The following is an 18892-nucleotide window of genomic DNA, read 5'->3' on the forward strand; positions in this document are numbered from 1 at the left end:
GTAGAAATAAGCATCTGAATATTCAGACATGAAGAGAATCATTAACAAATACGGGTTTTAATAAAAATAACGTTAAACCAATGAATTTTCCTAATCCGTGCCGAGCCAGCTAGAGTGTTGCTCTACTCTGCTTGCACCAGCGCTTCCGTCAATTCCCTCATTGATTGGCCAGACACTGGGATCACCTGCCAGATCTAAATCAGTCACTAATTAAAAGAGCGAGATGACAAGCAGCCGACACTGCAGCCCTTCAGGACCTCTAAGGTGAAACATTGTGTTACAGCCACAAACTCAAAGCTGCTCGAGACTCTCGGCAGAAACAATAAACACACCTAACTCTTGTTAATCTCATTCTGAGAATAAACAGATTAAAGTGTTGTAGGAAACCTCTGATAACTATGGTCACACACAGGCTGGTGCAAACACACACACACACAATCACAGGAGAAAATGCATGTACAAAGTTGACACGCTCAGATGAGTGTGTACAGTTAGTCTGTCACATTTACACAAGCACACACGAGCATTTAACAAATTTTAAAACGAGAGGGAAATGGTAAGCCGGTCTCTTTCAGGAGCAGGTGTCACATGTTGCCATATTCTGTCTGCTTAGAATCAAACGCTGCATAACAATGCTGGGTGCAGGTTTGAGCTGCATTCACAGCACATCTGGCTCTACCCCCGCTCATAACCAAAGGTGTTAGAAACACTTCTGTCAGCCTATCCTATAAACGCAGGTGGATCAGTGGGGCTCAGGAAGTGAACTCCCATGCAGACGGGAGACCAACAGGGGAGAGGAATTTTGAGGCTCGAGACCAGTGAAGATTTCTCAGATGATTCTCCAGAGCAAGAGGTGGTGAAAGGTTAGTGAAGGGAATGTCAGAAGAACCCACAGTGTTGTCTTCACACAGCCAAATCCAGAGGCCCACTCCGCCTGTGATGTTTGTTTCTCTGAAGTGAATATGGAATACCTGTCTTCTCCGGTATTTCTCCCCGAGTCTTGACACATGAAGCTGCAGCAGCTCATCAGAGAGGTGTTCCACTAGTCTGAGATGGCCACAGCCTCTTTATCATGGCTTCACGTCACATCATACTGTACAGAACGCAATAATGAGCAGCCTCAGGGGGGGGGAAGTGTTCATGCCATGAGGTATCAGAAATTTCTGACAGCTACGACTTTATGCCCAGAAAAAAAGAGGAGGGGGAAAAAAACAAGTGGCAAAATGCCTGAGAAGCCACCATTGAAAAGTAGTCACACCAAAATAAAATCATATCTTAACTCTCGTACTGTGAATTCAGCTCATTAAAACAGAGCTTCATGCCGTTTCTCTGCAGTTTCTCTTGTAATGAATATGTAGAACATGAATGTAGCTAATTTAAGCCTCATTTAGCTCATCAGCTGTGGTGACTAAACGTCTTGGATGAGGTCCGGGTACACAGAATGGTTTCACTGTGTTTGATGACTCAACATTATTGAGTCAGAAGTAACACACGTGTGCAGGATCAATGCATGCACACACATATGTACTCACAAAAAAACGATCAATCTCCACAGGTACCGCTGCACAGTTCTGTGATCAGCAGACGTAATATTTGCTTATGGATCACGCAGAGTATCCAGTGCCAGTGATTGATCTGCTCGCTATTTCCCTTCACTGCTCAGTGCAAAATGTGCGTGTTTGTATTTCTCAATGCTGCAGCCTCTGATAGAGAACATGCCACGGTTAACACTGAACCGATCGCATAACAATCAACGTGATCAGCACCGGGCCAAGGATCGGGTCATTTATTGGCTCGTTTCCACAGAAAAAAATAGATTGTAATTGCTATTACATAATTGAAAAGAGTGCATTCACTCCTAATCATCTTTCAGTAGACAGACCGAAGAAGAAATTCAAAGTGAAAACTGTCTGAATTTGAATAATGAAGCTTCACAACCTGAATGGAGAACAGATTAATCCTGAATCAGATCACCTGCATTCCACATGCAGTGAACATTTTGTTCTTTTCAGTGTAAAAAAACCTGGAGAGGGTCTGCAAGACTCGTCTCGGATCACAGGGCCTAGCTTTGGACGCTTGAGCAATTTACAAGTTAAAACAAATTAAAACAAGTCTAGTAACATCAAACCATCTCCACCCGAGGCTTTCTTCCATCTCTGCACCGATGTTCTTTATTCCATCCCTGTCTTCCCCTCCACGTTGTGCTATAGATAACACGCTGTGCAAATTCCATTCAGGTACAAACGCGCACATTTGCATTTGTAACAGCTGTATAGTCGGGCCCCTGTTGAGGAAAGAATTTCCTATTCAAACTCAGAAGAGAAACAGAGCAAGGCTATTTTTATAGGAAGTGATAAGGCAATAAAACAGGTTCAACTTTGCACCTGGTACTGGCACCTAGTAAATCCGGCACGGTCACTCCAGTACAAAGACTGCTATAAATGCCGGCTCCCAGGCTCTTGGAGAAGAGAATGGCGAAGGGTTTTAAAAAAGCCGTCCCTACATGGAACGTGAGGAAGTCTCACAGATCAGGAGGCATGACACAGCAGCCCAGGGTGACATGCGACATGGGCCGCAGACACCGGCTAACATAGTTTTTATAAATGCCCCCATATCCTCTTTTTAATAACCACTTATGCTGTCATTTCCTGACCCATCCATCATCGTGTAGGTCCGCACCACACTGCTGCAAACGGCCGCGTGCCGCAAAGTGGTCCTGCACATCTCACCATATGATTTCATTGCTTCTCCTCATCCTCCTTGTGTGTGTGTGTTTGTGTGTATGTGTGTGTGTGTGTGTGTGTGTGTGTGTGTGTGTGTGTGTGTGTGTGTGTGTGCATGTAGTGTGCGCATATACTGTAGTATGCAGTCAGATGAATATATACAGTACAGTATATATATGAGTGTGGATCCCATGGGTGAGATCCCAAGGACCCCTCTCATCAACCCTTGTGTGTGTGCTAGTGTGGAAATATGCCATTCGTTGTGTGTGTATTTTGGGGTATGCTCTTTGTGTGTGTGTGTGTGTGTGTGTGTGTGTGTGTGTGTGTGTGTGTGTGTGTGTGTGTCTGTGTGTGTGTGTGTGTGATACAATACCCAAGAGTATTTGCCTGAATGTACTTTGAGTGTGTGTGACTGGGTATTGCATGCAGCCATGTGAAGCATGCATGCCTGCTAGCTGCCTCCAGACTTGTATTCCCAAAACAAGCCGCAGGGCTTTGGGCTTTGGGCTCAGGTTTGTGTGTGTGTGTGAGTGTGTGCGTGTGTGTGTGTGAGTGTGTACGTGCGCACCTGTTTGATAGAGGCTGTGTGCAAGGAGTGCTCGCTAAATTCTCCCTCACTGCTGTGTGTGTTTGTACCTGTCTGTGTGACTTTGTTTATGAATGTGTCCGTCTTCCCGCCTGTCCATCTGTCTGTCTGCTCATACCGCCACCTGTTTGTTGAATGACTTCCTGTTATTCCATCCACACTGTGTGCTTGACTGTCTTTGCTTTAGTCCTGCTCCAGAGTCGGGCTGTAGCTGCACCACAGGGTCTTTTAACCATAGCAGCTGCTACTTCACTGAAGAGAAACCCTCAGATATGCTGCCCAGCTTATATTTAAGTCATTCCCTCAGTTTCTAAGGCATAATTTTGTTTTGATATTGATTATCATCACACTGAACCGTTAAACTGGATTTCATCACAGCCAAAGAATCAAAGAAGACCTCGTACCTCTCCCATCAACACTGCCATTCAGGGTTTGATTGACATCTCCCAATGCGACACAAATGAAACCCAGATTCTCATCGTGGAAGTAAATCATTTCAGATCTTTCTGCAACTTGTCATAAGGAAGTGCATCATAATGTCACTATTACATCCAATTAGTGCTAGGTACTTAGAGTTGTCACCGAACGCTCGGCAGCTGTGACAGAACACATCGGCAGAGATCTGCTCTACCTTCACTAATGTTGATAAGAAATTTGTTTTTCTAATGTTGATGAGCAGATACTAACGTGTTTCAAGTCGAAGAATATCTAATTTCGCATTGGTTTTCACTTGAAACTTAAATACATGCAGAAAATTCTTCGCCGCTAATGATACCCATCTACTTGCATGGCTGCAAATAACTACTTTTCCTGTCTGCTAAGCTGCATATAATCATAAGCTTAATGAAATGTGTGGGGGGGGGGAAACCTCAGGCTTATGCCCTGAGAGTCACGGAGGTGCTGGCGGCAATCCCAGCTGACTAGAGGCAAGAGGTGGGGTACATGTGGACACAAACAACCATTCACACTCACACCTCACCCCAATTTGTCTTTAGACTGTGGGAGGAAGCCGGAGAACACATGACACAGGGAAAACATGCAAGCTCCACACAGAAGGAACCCTGCTGAACCTTTGTGCTGTGAGGCTCTACCCACTGCACCACTGTGCCACTGGGAAGAATGTGTTCATTACAATTTTCCCAGGGTCTAATGTGATGTCCTCAAATGCCTTTTTCTGTCCCACCTGCAACACCCCAAAGAGAATCTCGAGAAGCAGAGAAACAAAACAAAAAGACACATCCGAGATGCTGATAATTAGCGTATAGTTATATAGTGCCCAAAGTTTCCTCAGGGCTCAGCCTATGACACAACAAAATGTTTATATTTATGTCTGTTTATGACAAGGTTAATACAGTTAGTATAAATAACCCACAACATTTCCAGTTTATTCCCGTTAATTCCCGTTAATTCCTGTTAATTCCCTTAATTCCCGTATATTCCCGTTAATTCCCAGTTAATTCCTGTTAATGGAAAGTCTCCAACTTTGAATATTCCCGGAATTTTGCAACCCTACTGAGAATATTTGAGGTTGAATTTTTCTTTTTGACAAAGATAATTAAGCAATAGCCAAAACCATTGCTAATTATTTTTATGCTGATTGACATACTAATAAACAATTCATCAACTAATTAGCTCTGATGTAATTGAGATCTAACACACTTTGTGTTTCCTCAGTTTATACCCAGATGATTCCAAAAGGGTCGACAGCAATGAAACATGACTTTGTCGCTTTTCTGTTTTTACACTTTCACAAAGACCTCCATTGTTGTTTCTGTCGGTACTTTATGGTTAATTTTGTATTTTCCGTTAGAGATGTGTGAAATCGCAAAGTGACTGATTCAAGTTTCATGTTCGAGCAATTACTGAAACTGAACAGCTACATTCATCTCTTTTTTTAGGTCTGAAAGGCCACTTCTTTCCAAAAAGTCACTTCATGCATTAAATGACCTTATGATTGCACTGAAGTATTTAATTTAGACTTCAGTTGACTTGAGGCTGCCGAGCAGAATCAATGTGATGAATTGTGTCCCCTGCTGATTCCAGAAGACAATTCTTCCTGAAATAATAGATTTATTTAACGAGTCCTTGTTATCAGAGAAAATATGGATTTGTGGTGAATGATTTTGACGTAGTTGTAGCTGTGAGTCAGCTCCCCGAGGAATTTGAATAAAAACCAAATACCACATTCAGATAATTGGTCAAGAAAATCCCACCTCACATGACACCCCACACCCCCCACCATTCATTGTGGGCATGCCACTGCTCCAGGCCAAAGTGAATAAGCAACACGTGTATCGATACGAGCCGAGGCAGAGTCCAGAGGAGAACACCGGCAGAGGGGGAGTACTGTAATCGCTCCAAAACACCAGCCTCTGATCTCGTTAAAGACTAATTGATGTTCTATGTTAACGAGCTTTACCTTAATTAGTGGTATTAAAAAGAACACTGGGTGCAACGCGTGGAGAGAGGGTGGGAGAGGGAGGGGGGGGTTGGGGTGGGCCTGCAGGATTGAGGAAACCATCCCACTAATGTTGCATCAAACAAATGATGAAAGGAGGAGGCGGGCGAACGAGAGGGGAAAAGGAAACCGTGCAATCAGGAAGTCACGGGTTGCAGGGGTGAGAGAGAGAGAGAGAGAGAGGAGACGGAACGGATCGAGGCGTTGGAGAAACAGGGGGATTGGTGGAAGAAACGGGAGACAAGCGGAGGGGGGGGTGGGTTGTGTGTTGGTTAAGCTTGAAGGTTCTCTGTTCAAAAGTCCACGAATCAATGAGATGAAATTGATGAGGAGCACAGGCTATGGGGGGTGGGGGGGGGGGGGAAGAAAGACAGTGCACACAAATGTTGACTCCAGCCCTCTCTCATCTCTTCTCCCTCTGATCGTCCATTCCAGCCGCCTTTCTCTCTCTCTCTCTCCCCTCCGTTCTGACGCCTCTCTAATCTCTCACCCGGCTCTCCCCTCATGCTTTCTTTTCACCACCACCTCCTCCTCACACCTTCTCTCATCCCTCTTTCCCTCCACACCTTCTGTCTGTCTCTCCTCACCCCCTCCTTTCCCCCCCCCCCCCACCCCCCACCCTCCCGTCTACCCCTACACACAGCTGTTACAGTACAGATCCCTCTCTCTGGGCGACTGTATACGACAGATCGGCACCGCTGACACCGAAGGCAAAACCGCTTCAGCCTGGCCGGGCAGCAGTGCATGCAGTACACTGCTGCAGTACGCCGGTGTGTGTGTACATTTTCCCTGGGCTTGCAGTGGTGGGGAGGAGGGGGAGAGAGAGAGAGAGAGAGATGATAAACTGAGTGGAGCATGTCACCTGTGGGCGAAAGAGCTGATTGAAATGGATATCAGCTCGGAGAATTCCGCTGAGGGCGGCGATCGAGAGGCACCAGATGCCTTGGAGAGAAACCACAAAAAAAAAAAACCCAAACAGCACGTTCCAACATTTCCAATTCCCAGATGCGTTCACCGTGGCCTTGCTGTGTGCCGGGGCAATAGATTGGATCCAATGAATCCCAATCACTGCAGCAAAATCTGTGAGAGAAGCAGCCACCAACATATCACTGGGTCAAAAATGATGGCCTCCATCCCACGGTGGTCCTCCTCAATGGTGCAAGGCCTTATTATTCTGAGCAGCCGTCATTCACTTCCTCTCTGCTATAAAGTACTGCAAGGCAAAGCATAAAAGTTACATGAGCACCAAAAGAGGGTGCATATTCAGGAATCTACCTACAAAGTACACACTCTCTCACCAGGGCTGGAAACTCACACACAACATACACACACACACACACACACACACACCCTGCCTGCTCCAGCTGTCTAAGGGTGTTTGAGGCAAGTCAGCCCATTGGGGGAAGAAGATTCCTCGGTGGTGGAGGGATAACAGTGTGATATACGCCCAAATATTCAGCGTATATCGGGATATAAATAGATCAGTGGTGGTGGGGTTGGTGTGGGGGGGGAACTGATCGGTAATCTTGCGGGTTTATAGCAGAACACAAACACACACTCACGTTGACCACGCAGCCTGAGAGAATGAGCATCAACAGATATGATCACCTCAGTTAATACATCCGCAGCAGCAGCAGCAGCAGCAGAGTGAGGGTGGGGGGGAAACTGCAGCCTGTGTTTAAAGACTTAAACGGAACCCAAACTCTGTCTTTATTAATAATGCATGGGGAAAATTCCTGGCAGACAAAATCATAGCCCAAAGCTTTCGTCCATATGATTAATTGAACCACCGGTAATCTGTGTTTATGTGTGTGTGTGTGTGTGTGTGTGTGTGTGTGTGTGTGTGTGTGTGTGTGTGTGTGTGTGTGTGTGTGTGTGTCAGTGGAGGAGCATCTCTCCGGGTCTGCTGCTGCTGTTGAAGCTGCTGCTGCTGCTGCTGTTGAAGCTGCTGCTGCTGCTGCTGTTGAAGCTGCTGCTGCTGCTGATGATGATACTGATGCTGCTGCTGCTGTTGAAGCTGCTGCTGCTGATGATGATGATACTGATGCTGCTGCTGCTGCGAGGAACCTCTGCGTGAAGAGGCTAAAGAGGCTTGTGAGTTTCCAGGCGCAGCAATGACAGAGGGGTCAAAGCCCCGGTGCGCCGGCCGTTTCCACCTCTCCATCCCCCGGCCATCCATCCATCCCTCCATCCATCCCTCCTTCCGTGCATCCATCCATCCGTCCATCCACCTCTCCATCACCAGATGCCGACACCCGAGCCCCTTATTCCCGTCTCAATGACGCGCAGCAGCCGCTCACTGCCCGAGCCGCAATTAATCTAAAGCAGTTACAGAGTCAGTGTGTGTGAGTGTGTGTGAGTGTGTGTGAGTGAGAGTGTGAGTGAGTGTGAGTGAGTGTGTGTGTGTGTGGAAGAAAAAAATGCCTCTGCACCGCAAATGTCATTAAAAAAAAATAAATGCACTTACTGTTTTTCACCAGCCTGTCCCCCCTCTCTTCCTGCGTCCCTCCATCCCTTTTCACATCCTTCCTTTTTGAGGTATCCGTTTTGCGGGTGTCCCCCGCCGCCGCCTCCGCCGCCGCCGCCGCTACTGCTGCCACCGCCGCCGCCACCGCCACGCACGCCACACACGCACACACACACGCAAACACACACACACACCCCCACACACACACACACGCCGGGGAAAATATATATATCTAAATATATATGTGCTCTTCATGTATTCAATTTCTCCGGTCTCTCTCTCTCTCTCTCTCTCTCTCTCTCTCTCTCTCTCTCTCTCTCTCTCTCTCTCCTCTTACCTCTCTCCCTCCCTCTCTCCTCCTCTCTCACTCCCTCTCTCCCTCTCTCTCTCTCCCTCTTTCCCTGTTCTTTTGTTAAAATTCAGTATATGCGCCCCGTCACCTAGCAACCGTCAACCTCTCTCTCTCTCTCCCTCTCTCTCTCTCTCTCTCCTGCTCGCCTCCTTCCTCCCTCCCTCCCTCCCTCCATCACTGGCGACACGTGTTGAATGCTAAACTTAGCGGTCCGGAATAAAATTAATAAAGGGATGGACGCTCTATATCTCCCCGGTTCTCTGCCTCTCCCCCCCTCTCTCTCTCCCTCTCACTCTCTCGCGTATCATAATGCAATATAAATATTTACTAGAACCACTCAGCCCTCTCATTGCCCCCCCACCCTCCTCTCCCTTACTCCCTTGCGTCCCTCCGCATTTCCCCTCCCTCCCTCCCCTGCATCTATCCATCCATCCCCGGCTCCCTCCCTGCATCCCTCCCTCTCCTGCCTTTTTTCTCCTCCTCCCCTCCTGCCCCCTATCTCCTCTTTCTGCTTCTCCAAGCAAAACGGAGGCGCACCAGCATCTGTGGAATCCGAACGTGAGTGTCACCCCTGCCCGGTGCTTCGTTGCATGAAGAAACTGCAGCGAGCGTGCGTGCGTGTACGTGCGTGAGCGAGCCTGTACATGCGTGCGTGTGAATGAGAAACCCATGTGTTGCATGCATGTCAGCGGTCATGTGTGTGCGTGTGTGTGTGTGTGTGTGTGTGAGCACGCCGGCTTGCAGCGAGTTGCAGGAACATGCAGCATCACACCACACTGCAGTCAGAGTGAACTCCTTGTGTTTTGGCTTCAGAGCAAGAAATTAAATATTTATACCGAAGTAACTTTTGTAGCCATTTGTCGAGGAGAAATGCAACAGTAGGCTGTGCTAAATTACTCTAGGCTTCATATTTGTTTATCATTCTCTTTTATCCAAAAGTGGATCTCGGGGATGGCGGAGTGCATTGAAAAATGGGGATGTGTTGTTGTTTTTCTCTCTGTCTTCCTTTGCCTTGTTTCATCTTTCCTGTGTGTGAAATCTGGGATCAGCACCAATCAATGGAGCAATATTTAGCCTCCGATCATCAGCCGACGCTCACACTAAACGATCTATTAATTGAGGGTTAACCTTTTCAGCAAACCTTGGGTTGTCTTCCACCCAGGAAGTACACATCAGAGTGAGAGCGAGGTTCTTGAACGTATCATCTGCTTTCAGGGGCAAAGGTCCCACTGTATTGATAGAAATGTGTCATTACCCTGAAGGCTCGGTAAATGATCACCAATATGAGACAGACAGCAAGGTGCACACACATGCAACCGTACACCAGTATAGATGTGTGTTTGTGTGTGTGTGTGCGTGTGTGTGTGTGTGTGCGTGTGTGTGTGTGTGTTTGTGTGTGTGTGTGTTTGTGTGTGTACGGCCCAGATCAACACCCAGAGGCGATGTCCCCTTTATCAGACTTTGTGCGATCTGTCCTGAGGAAACCGCATCACTCTCACAACTCAGTCATCATTATACTCGCCTACTAGGTCACTACAGTCTGTGTGTGTGTGCGTGTTTGTGTGCGTGTTTGTGTGCGTGCGTGCGTGCGTGTGTGCGTACGTGCCTACTCCAATTACACTCTGATTTGTGTGATGTCCTTTGAACAAGTCTATTTCACTCGAATTGACAAAAGATCCATGTTTTCTCACGTGCTTTCTTTCTGGTGTCTGGTTCAACATTTGATTTCTATCCAAAGAGGAAAAGGTTATTTGATTTGTGCTTCCCACACAGAATGAAAAAAAATTCAACAGCTAGACTTCTACCCAGCATCAGTGTCCTCGCTACTCTGGATATATCGAACTGTCTGTGAGCAGTTTACACTTTTTGTGTTTTCACAGTAGAAAGTATTTGAATGAAAAGCTCTTGACAGCAAATAACAACTGTCACAGACAGACGTCTCAGAATCGGGGAAAATAAAACTATCTGCATGTTTCTGCCAGTGGGTGAACTCGCTCTTGTGTTTCTTCACATTATCTCGATGCACGAGTCGCAATCTCTTTTGTCAATCCCAAGGTGATAGATTTAGCCCGACCAACAAATGTAAACACAAAAATTGTTTAGTGTAAAATGAGTAAAGTAGTAAAACCTTGTATATGAAAGGCTAGGAGGATGTTTGTCTTTTTTTTGAAAACTGAAACAATTAAAGTGAGTTGTTATCGTTGTTTTTCCGACGACTTTACTATACTTAATGGTTCGTGGATCATTAAAGGGATAGGTCACACAAAAATGAAAATTCACTCATCACTCGAGGTAAATTACAAATTAAAAAACATGCTGTCAATGACCTTGTTTCAAGGCGAATTTGAATGCCGGGGCTTATGGACACTTGGATGAAACCACAGCAGCAGTTTGGAGGCATTTAATCTTTTTTTTCTGTTGTTTTTTACGTTTTAAGAATTGGTCACCATTTACTTCAATTGTATTGGATTTGGCTGCAATGCTGTTTATCCCTAAAACTCCAAACGTGTTGTGGACTCAAACACTTAATCCACGAGAAGCTAATGAGTTAATTAAAATTTTTGGGTGAACTATCCCTTTAAGAGAATTTCTACAAATAAAATAAAAAGTGTTTCAGAAACAAATCACAACCCCTACCTTTAACCGACTATCAAAATAGTTACACCAACATCGACACACACACACACTCAGTCACCTGCAGTTCCCACATGGTCATTTTCCTCCAGCCTGTTTTGTGATTGTGTTATGCTGCACTGGAGACCAACAATTAAACTTAGAAACTGCTGCCATTACTCGACATGTACACTGATCAATGGCCGGTTTTAGAAACGGGCCCATATGGTAATAAAGGTTAGGATGATCTGTGCGTCCTGGCCCAGTGATTAGACTCCAGATGGTGTTGGGAAGACTGGTGCCCGCCGATCCCAGCCCATATGATCTGTGAAAAAGGATCCATGTCTGGTTCAGTGGTGCGTTCACTGTCGCTGCGGTGGTATTAATAGGCCAGATACACGCCAGCTATTCATATTTTCTGCGACAGGAGAAGGTGAACCACGCGCTGTACTCTTCAGATTCCTCTTGTTATCTGTATTGGCCACATGCATTCATCTTCATTTGCATTCATCAATCAATTCATCATCACAGCTTGCCCCTTTGCTCCTCTCCCTCTTTCGGTGGCGGTCTCTCTGGTTTGCCTGGGGCCTATGGAGATATTGGAATGGTAACATTAGGGTTTATGAGGCATGTGATGGCATGCGTCATCACCGTATTTACTCCACAGTGTGCGTCGGTACACTCCCGTAGCACACACCGACCTATAGTGTATGAATTCATTCACACACGTGCACGGGTGTGTGTTCCTGTTGTGGTTAATAAAGGCTTAATTGAAGCTTTGTATGTTTTTCCCTGTTTCATGTATCTTCTGTGAGAGTAAGTGAGAGAGTGTGCGCGTGTGTGTGTGTGTGTGTGTGTGTGCGTGTGTGTATGAGTGCGTGTGGTTGAGAGACAGTTTGATTTTTGTTGTTTGGTCTAATCTGATGTGACTGCCCGCCACTATCTCTATTTACGCATCTGTTTGGCTCCCAGCGAACAATCAAACAGTACAGTCTTCCCTCTCTCCCTCTCCCTCTCTCACGTTCTCTATCAAACACACACACACACACACACACACACACACACACACACACACACACACACAGAAATGAGTATGTTTTTTCATTACAAATGTCTGAAAAGATCATCGAAATAGTTGCAATAAATCTTTATACACTATTAATCTATTTTCCCTTACTTTTACTGACATAATGAAATCAGATGCAAAATTAATTCACTTTGTTATTGACTTCTGTTTCTGGGGAAAATGTCTCCAACTACCAATTATTGCCATTACTGATCAATCTGTTAATCATTCTCTTGACCAGATCATTCATTGTTCAGCCTCAATCTCCTAAAGTAGTCAATACATTCCTTAGGTTGTCTGAGCCCAAGGTAACATAAAAAAAAGAGTCAGTTCACAATAACATGCATGTATGTAAGTATATATATATAATAATTAATTGATAATTACAATATCGCCATGAACAATCCACCAGTTGTTGCAGCTCTGTTTCCTGTGATACTGATATAGGTTCACCACCTGTTGATTAAACTGTGTGATGTTTAACCTCCTCTGCCAAAGACATTTAAACACTAACAAACCAATGCATCAATGGTGGGAAGTAAATGTTAAATATTGCACTTAAATCATGAATATTAGTGCCAACTGACAATAAAATGCTCCCCATCAGTTCTGCTGCTTGTTGTCCAGTTGTGTAATACGTAACAGTATCACACTCTTAGGAGGCATTTCTCTGCACTGAGTATTACTTTGGTAGCTAAGGTGCTTAGGGAAATGTCAACTTTACTGAAATTGAGATTCTGAATACTTCCACCACACTTCTACCAATGTCCTGTATTCATGTGCGAGGGAGGGTAAGATCCACCATCTGTGGCCTGTAGACGCTTAATAGCTTTGTTGTCTTTTGTTATTTTAATGAAAAAGTCAGTCCAGAAGGCAAATAATAAACAAAGATGGATGGCCGGTAGCTCCAGCAGCCAACACAATAAACTTAACAAATGCTACTCAAGACTCTGACTATACCCACCACAAACATAACAGATAATTGAGCAGGTTCGTACAAGAGCTATATTATTTTTAAATGACAAAGAAAAACAATGGGATTTGTTTCTCTTCTTGATTAAATGCATGTTTGTCTTTTTATTTAGAAAAATCTGATTTAGCAAGAAGGGAAGGAAGCTGGTTTCCTGTAGAAAAAGCAGAAAGTGAAAGTGGAGAGAACAGAAGCACAAACACATCACGTTTGTCTCGAACATTACGATGCAGGTTTGCAGGCAGTCCTCCGGTGGCGTTTACAGAGGAAACAGGGTTAGAGTCGTAACTTTTCAACGACTGTGCCCCTGATGCAAACAGAAGCGAATAAAATAGATTAGAATTTGATTCCAAGTGCAATAAATTAGGCAAATTATAGACTTTCATCAAGTCCCACTGAAAGAGAAGAGATATATAAGAGGTAAATCACATCAAGGGAGAGAATGTGGGGTTATGAGAAGGCTTCTATTGCCAGACATGGCAGTAAGTATACCCTACCTGAAAGTTCATGACATATAATTACACAAGCCAAATTATAGTCCTGAGTGTCACATGGGGGTTCGATTCCCGCAGTGTGGGAGGGATGAACTACTGAATCTGTTCCTTTCCTCAGTTATCCAATGATAAAAAAGTAATTTCTTTATTTAAAATCGTATTTTCGGTTGTTTCCTCTTTCTCTCTGTGTGACTGGGAAGTTGCTCCATCTGGCTAGGATGTCGTTAAACAAACGGGCCTTAAGCCACAGGGCATATTCTGAGACTTCCACATGCTGCGGCTTTCAGCAGCCGTTTGTGAACTCATCAAATTTGATTTCTTTTGGAGAGTACTGGCCTCAAAGCCACTGGGATGACAGTCTGAGCCTGGCTGCACTGGGCAGTATTAACATTAAGGATGTGGAGCTTTGACATGGAGTGAGAAGGTGCGGAGCTTGTTAGATGAGATGGAAACAGGGAGATGGGAAGGGGGATGGGAAGGGGGATGGGAAAGGAGCGTGAAGGGTCCAATGGAGCGTTGCCATCTTTTTAAAAGCACCAGAGAGGCCGTTTCATCTTCCTGGGAATCCCTCCACCTTCATACACATGTGACTTTACTTTGCATCTGGACAACGAGTCTATCGCTCTGTTGTCCCTTTCGCTTCCGATCTCGCACACCGGGCAGAAAGTGAAGGAAAGTGCCAATTGAATTTCCTTTCGGTGGCGGTGTGTGGAATAGGAAAAAGTGCAGGGCCACAGTAAACGCCTCTATCTCGCACAGACACTGAAGTCAGCTTAAATCCATTCCTCTGCCCTCACCCCTTCCACATACACTTGTCTCCAAATCCCTTTCACTTCATTCCTGGAATAAATTATTAAATTTCTTACTGGTCGGCAGCGTTTTTATTCATCTCAGTGGAGCGCCTCAACTCCTGTCCCCGTGGAGAGCCCTGATGAATGTGCTGGGCTCTCACCCTCTGATCATCCCTGCTCCCAACGCCTTAAGATACACACTGGCTGCCTCAAATGCACACAAGGCCTCTCTCTCCTTCCCTCTCTCTCTCTTGCTCTTTCTCTCTCTTTCTCTCTCTCTCTCTCTCTCTCTCTCTCTCTCTCTCTCTCTCTCAGACTCGCAAATACACAAAGGAATAATACAAGCTATAGAATGGCTCTGGTTGCTTTATCTTTTTCTTTACACGCAAACTCTGTGGAGACAAAAACACATTTTCACTCTACTCTGTGGATATGAACTGGAACCGTTGCTCCCTTGTTCGGATTAATGATGACATTTAAGAACACTCAACAATTTCAAACAACATCCATAATTCATCCGGGAACATGCGTTCAACAATGTATGGAATTCGGTCTATACTGCTGCGCTCATGAATATGGAGAAAAGCTGCAAATGAATTATTCTTTTTAATAATCCGAGTCTCAGGACCTGATTACCAGAGCAAGAAGCCTGTGTGCATGTGATGGCATGTGTTCGTATGGGTGGGGGGCGTGTGTGTGTGTGTATGAGTGTGTGAGTGTGTGAGTGTGTGAGTGAATTAATGAAGGCAATCACACTTGCTCTGGTGCTAAGTTATCATGTTGGGGCGCTGCCCTGATTGCCATGGTTGGAACGCTGACTGCACCCCTGACAAAGTCGGATCAGACCTCATCTACCTCACCGGCATGCACGTGTGTTTCCCGGCGGGACACAGCTTGACAACAGAAGATTGGGATTCGATAAGGATAAGTGAGAGCTCCGTTTCATCCAGGTCACCCAGGGATTCACTTCTAACTTCTAACACAGCAGAAATAAGCACACATACACTCACAGAAACCACATTCCCCCTGGCGGGCCGTTCTCCAGTGGTATCAATTAAGGAGCTGGCCCAATCAATGTCTTAGCACCAGCCTGATACTCAACTACAAGGAGATTAAGACTAAGCTTACATCTTAACACAGAGGAGCCCGCCACACAAACATATATATACAACAAAGACCCCCCCCCCCCACTCCCGGCACATAAAGCACACATTGGATATCACAACAAACAGAGATGTTAGCTCAACCGCCAGCCGGCTTTTTGTCTGCTGTGCAGTCGCATCTGGCTGCGTCAGTGCTTTGAGACGCTCTCCGGGCAGAGGACAATAATGGAATGTGTATTTTATTTCTTCTCTCCTCTTGTCTCTCCCTTTGCCAGGCTAAAGTCTGATCTAAATATTTCAGTTTTTTTATTTTTTTTGATGATTCGACCAAAAACAGATGAGAGGCGTCCAGTGGGCTTGTCGTGATAGTCGAAGAAAGGGAGGGTGGCTGAAGATCCGAGCACAGTCCTGGAGAAAAGGCTGGCACTTACCGCGCTTTATACCAGTACAACACGTAGCTCATAAACCAGTCAAACCTTATCCTCGCTGAATTCATCGTCTTAAATCTCGCTCAAAGCTTTACCTTTCACCTCGCCGTGAGATGGAAAAGCTGCAGCGTATCAGCGCCGTGCCCTCCACCAAGCCTTTTCTAATCCAGGCCCGGGAGGGAGGGGTCCATCATTCACACGCTCGGAGGGGACACCAGAGAACCTTTGACCTTGGCTTGTGACCACACCTTGAGATTGAAGAGCCAGTAATGCAGCAATGGCAGCCGGCCCACCAGTTAATGATCTGCTTCTTCCTTTTTTCAGCTTAATACAGATCTGCTCACTGCCATCCCCGCACTCACACATACACACACACACACACACACACGCTCATATTGTCCTTCTACCAAACACAGGAACAGAATTGGAGCAGGAAACATAGAGGTCAAAGAACGCCTCAGCAGTTTTTTTAAGTGCAGCAATTCATTTTTCATGTAATGATGTGAGGGGATGTGATAGGTGTTAGAATCAGGATGAAGTCCACTCCAATCCCCTCATCACCTGCAGGACAGGAAACCAGGACGGGCAGCTCCGAGCTGAAGTAGAGTTTCAAAATGTCTAAGTCAGATGAAGGTAGTGCTCGGCTTCATCAGCTGGATTTTACTCGGGAGCAATGAAAGATTCATTTTTGTACCTAATCACAAAAGTAATAAAGTAAGCTGTCAAGCTAAAGTTGTGAGATTTTATTGCACACATCGATCATGATTTTAGAATTTACATTTTCACAATTTTTGAGAACGAATTATCAATTTAATGAAAAAGGACAAATCATTAAGAAGAAAGTTTGAATTCCAGCCCATCCAAAAATGCAATGTAACAAACCAATCCTTAATGAATGAAGCATGAAAACCATATGAATACAGACATTATGCTGCTGGTGGCGTACACATTCAGGCCTGGATGTAAACCTTTCAACCCTTTTACACTAAACATTAACATGAATATATTCTGGATATCTCACCTGGCTCAGGAAAAACACATATTAATGTAAGGTGTAAATGTGAATTTTTTTATCTGGATGTGGTTTGACATCCAGAGTTTAAATATTCTATAAATAAAAAAAAAAATTATAAATCACGTCACGTTGAAATGCCATTAACTTAAAAGCCTTAACATGTCAAGCAAAAGCCACAGAATCCACAGAATCTTTCATTACAAGTGACTCAAAATGAATGATGGCATTCCATGGCGTTGCTTTCCTTGACCTGGGACGCACCCACACCAGTCGGGTAGCCCCTCCCACATAGTCTGCGCGCTGAGGTCTGATCACATCAGCAGAATCAAGACAATGATAACACTTCTCAATAGGTCCGATGTAAATCAGACATTGCTGTCCAGATAATGTATCCAGACACAGATCACGCTCTGATTACTGATAGAAGATTTCACGTCTCTCTGCCCTCATTTCCCGTCCTCCCTCTACTGTCATATCTCTAAGGTCTGAGAATGTCCAAAGATCTCTGCTCACCACACTGTAAATGCTTCTGACTGTGATCTTTTTAAAAGGAGGTGGAGGATAAATCTTTAACTACAGTCAACATTTAGTCCATCCGTCAATCTGCAATCAATCTTTAGAGCAGCTCCGTAATTTGCAGGATCCGACTTCCCACAGCGCTGCCATTCCCCACCATGGTTACCATTAACCCAGTTTCCAAACAAGCCGGCAACCAGAATTAATTGATCAATCAAAGGAACCAATGACTCAATCAACCGCTGTATACACATCCAAGTGTGCACCGGTCACCTTTTAAAGTGAGGTGAAGCATGTTCCCTCAGAGCCGTGGAGTCCGCAGAGAACCGAGGCAGAGACGAGCGGAGCACACCTCAGCTCTCTGTAGTGGCTCCCCTTCTCTAAACACTGATCTGATAAGATAGGAGCAAACCCCACCAGGAATTTGTTTCCACCGCTCGTTTCACTGCGGAGCGGGCGATAACGGAGAAACCCGACGTAGAGGAAAGCCACTTTGGCCCCGTCTCAAGGCTCACCAGGAAAAAGAGAGAGTAATCCACCGCAGAGGAAGAAGCCAGGGCTGGTTATTGGTTCTGGCTCCTGTCAGAGCAACCCAGGGAGGCCAAACATCTGCTTCTCTTATTTGATGGGGAGGGCAACAATAAGCGCTTGGCAGTTGGCGTCAGCTCTCGCTTACATAGAAAGGAGAGTGGCCCACAACTCAAGGGCATGGGCGAGAAAATTACGACTGCTTCGATTCCACTACTCACTGACACAAAACACAGATTCAATTAAACCTAGCTGAAGGTCATGGGGTAATACAATGTAAGCGAGTCAGGTGCTGTGCTTAATGGAGGTCCTCATGGCTCTGGTAATATTTAATCCAATGGCCCACTCTGACTGGCCCTGCGTGTCAGCCATTCATATACCCGGAGTGCTGAGAGCTGGGAGGGGGGGGTGAGGCGGCCCGGGTGAGGAATGTGCTTCAGATTCGAGGACTGATGTTAACAAACTGTGTTAGCTAATGCAGAGAGATGATAGACGATGTTATTACTGAATATAGCGGCGGCGGCGGGCGACAAGAGCAGAAAGAACAGATAACAATCAGAAAGGGGGGAGGGGGGAGAGTGGGGGAGAGACACAGGTGAGGAGGTAGTAAAGTGCAGTAGGCGGGGAGTGGGAACTTTAGGTGGGAGGGAGAGAAAGAGGAGATAAGGAGGGAGCCGGCGGAGGACTTGTTGAGGAACTGAAAGCAGAGGAGAGCGGCTGAGGGGAAAGGGAGGAGCACCAAGCAGACAGCAGGGTTACACATGAGAAGTCTGAGAAGGAAT

The sequence above is a fragment of the Limanda limanda genome, chromosome 11 (assembly GCF_963576545.1).
Source record: "Limanda limanda chromosome 11, fLimLim1.1, whole genome shotgun sequence".
Lineage (NCBI taxonomy): Eukaryota > Metazoa > Chordata > Actinopteri > Pleuronectiformes > Pleuronectidae > Limanda > Limanda limanda.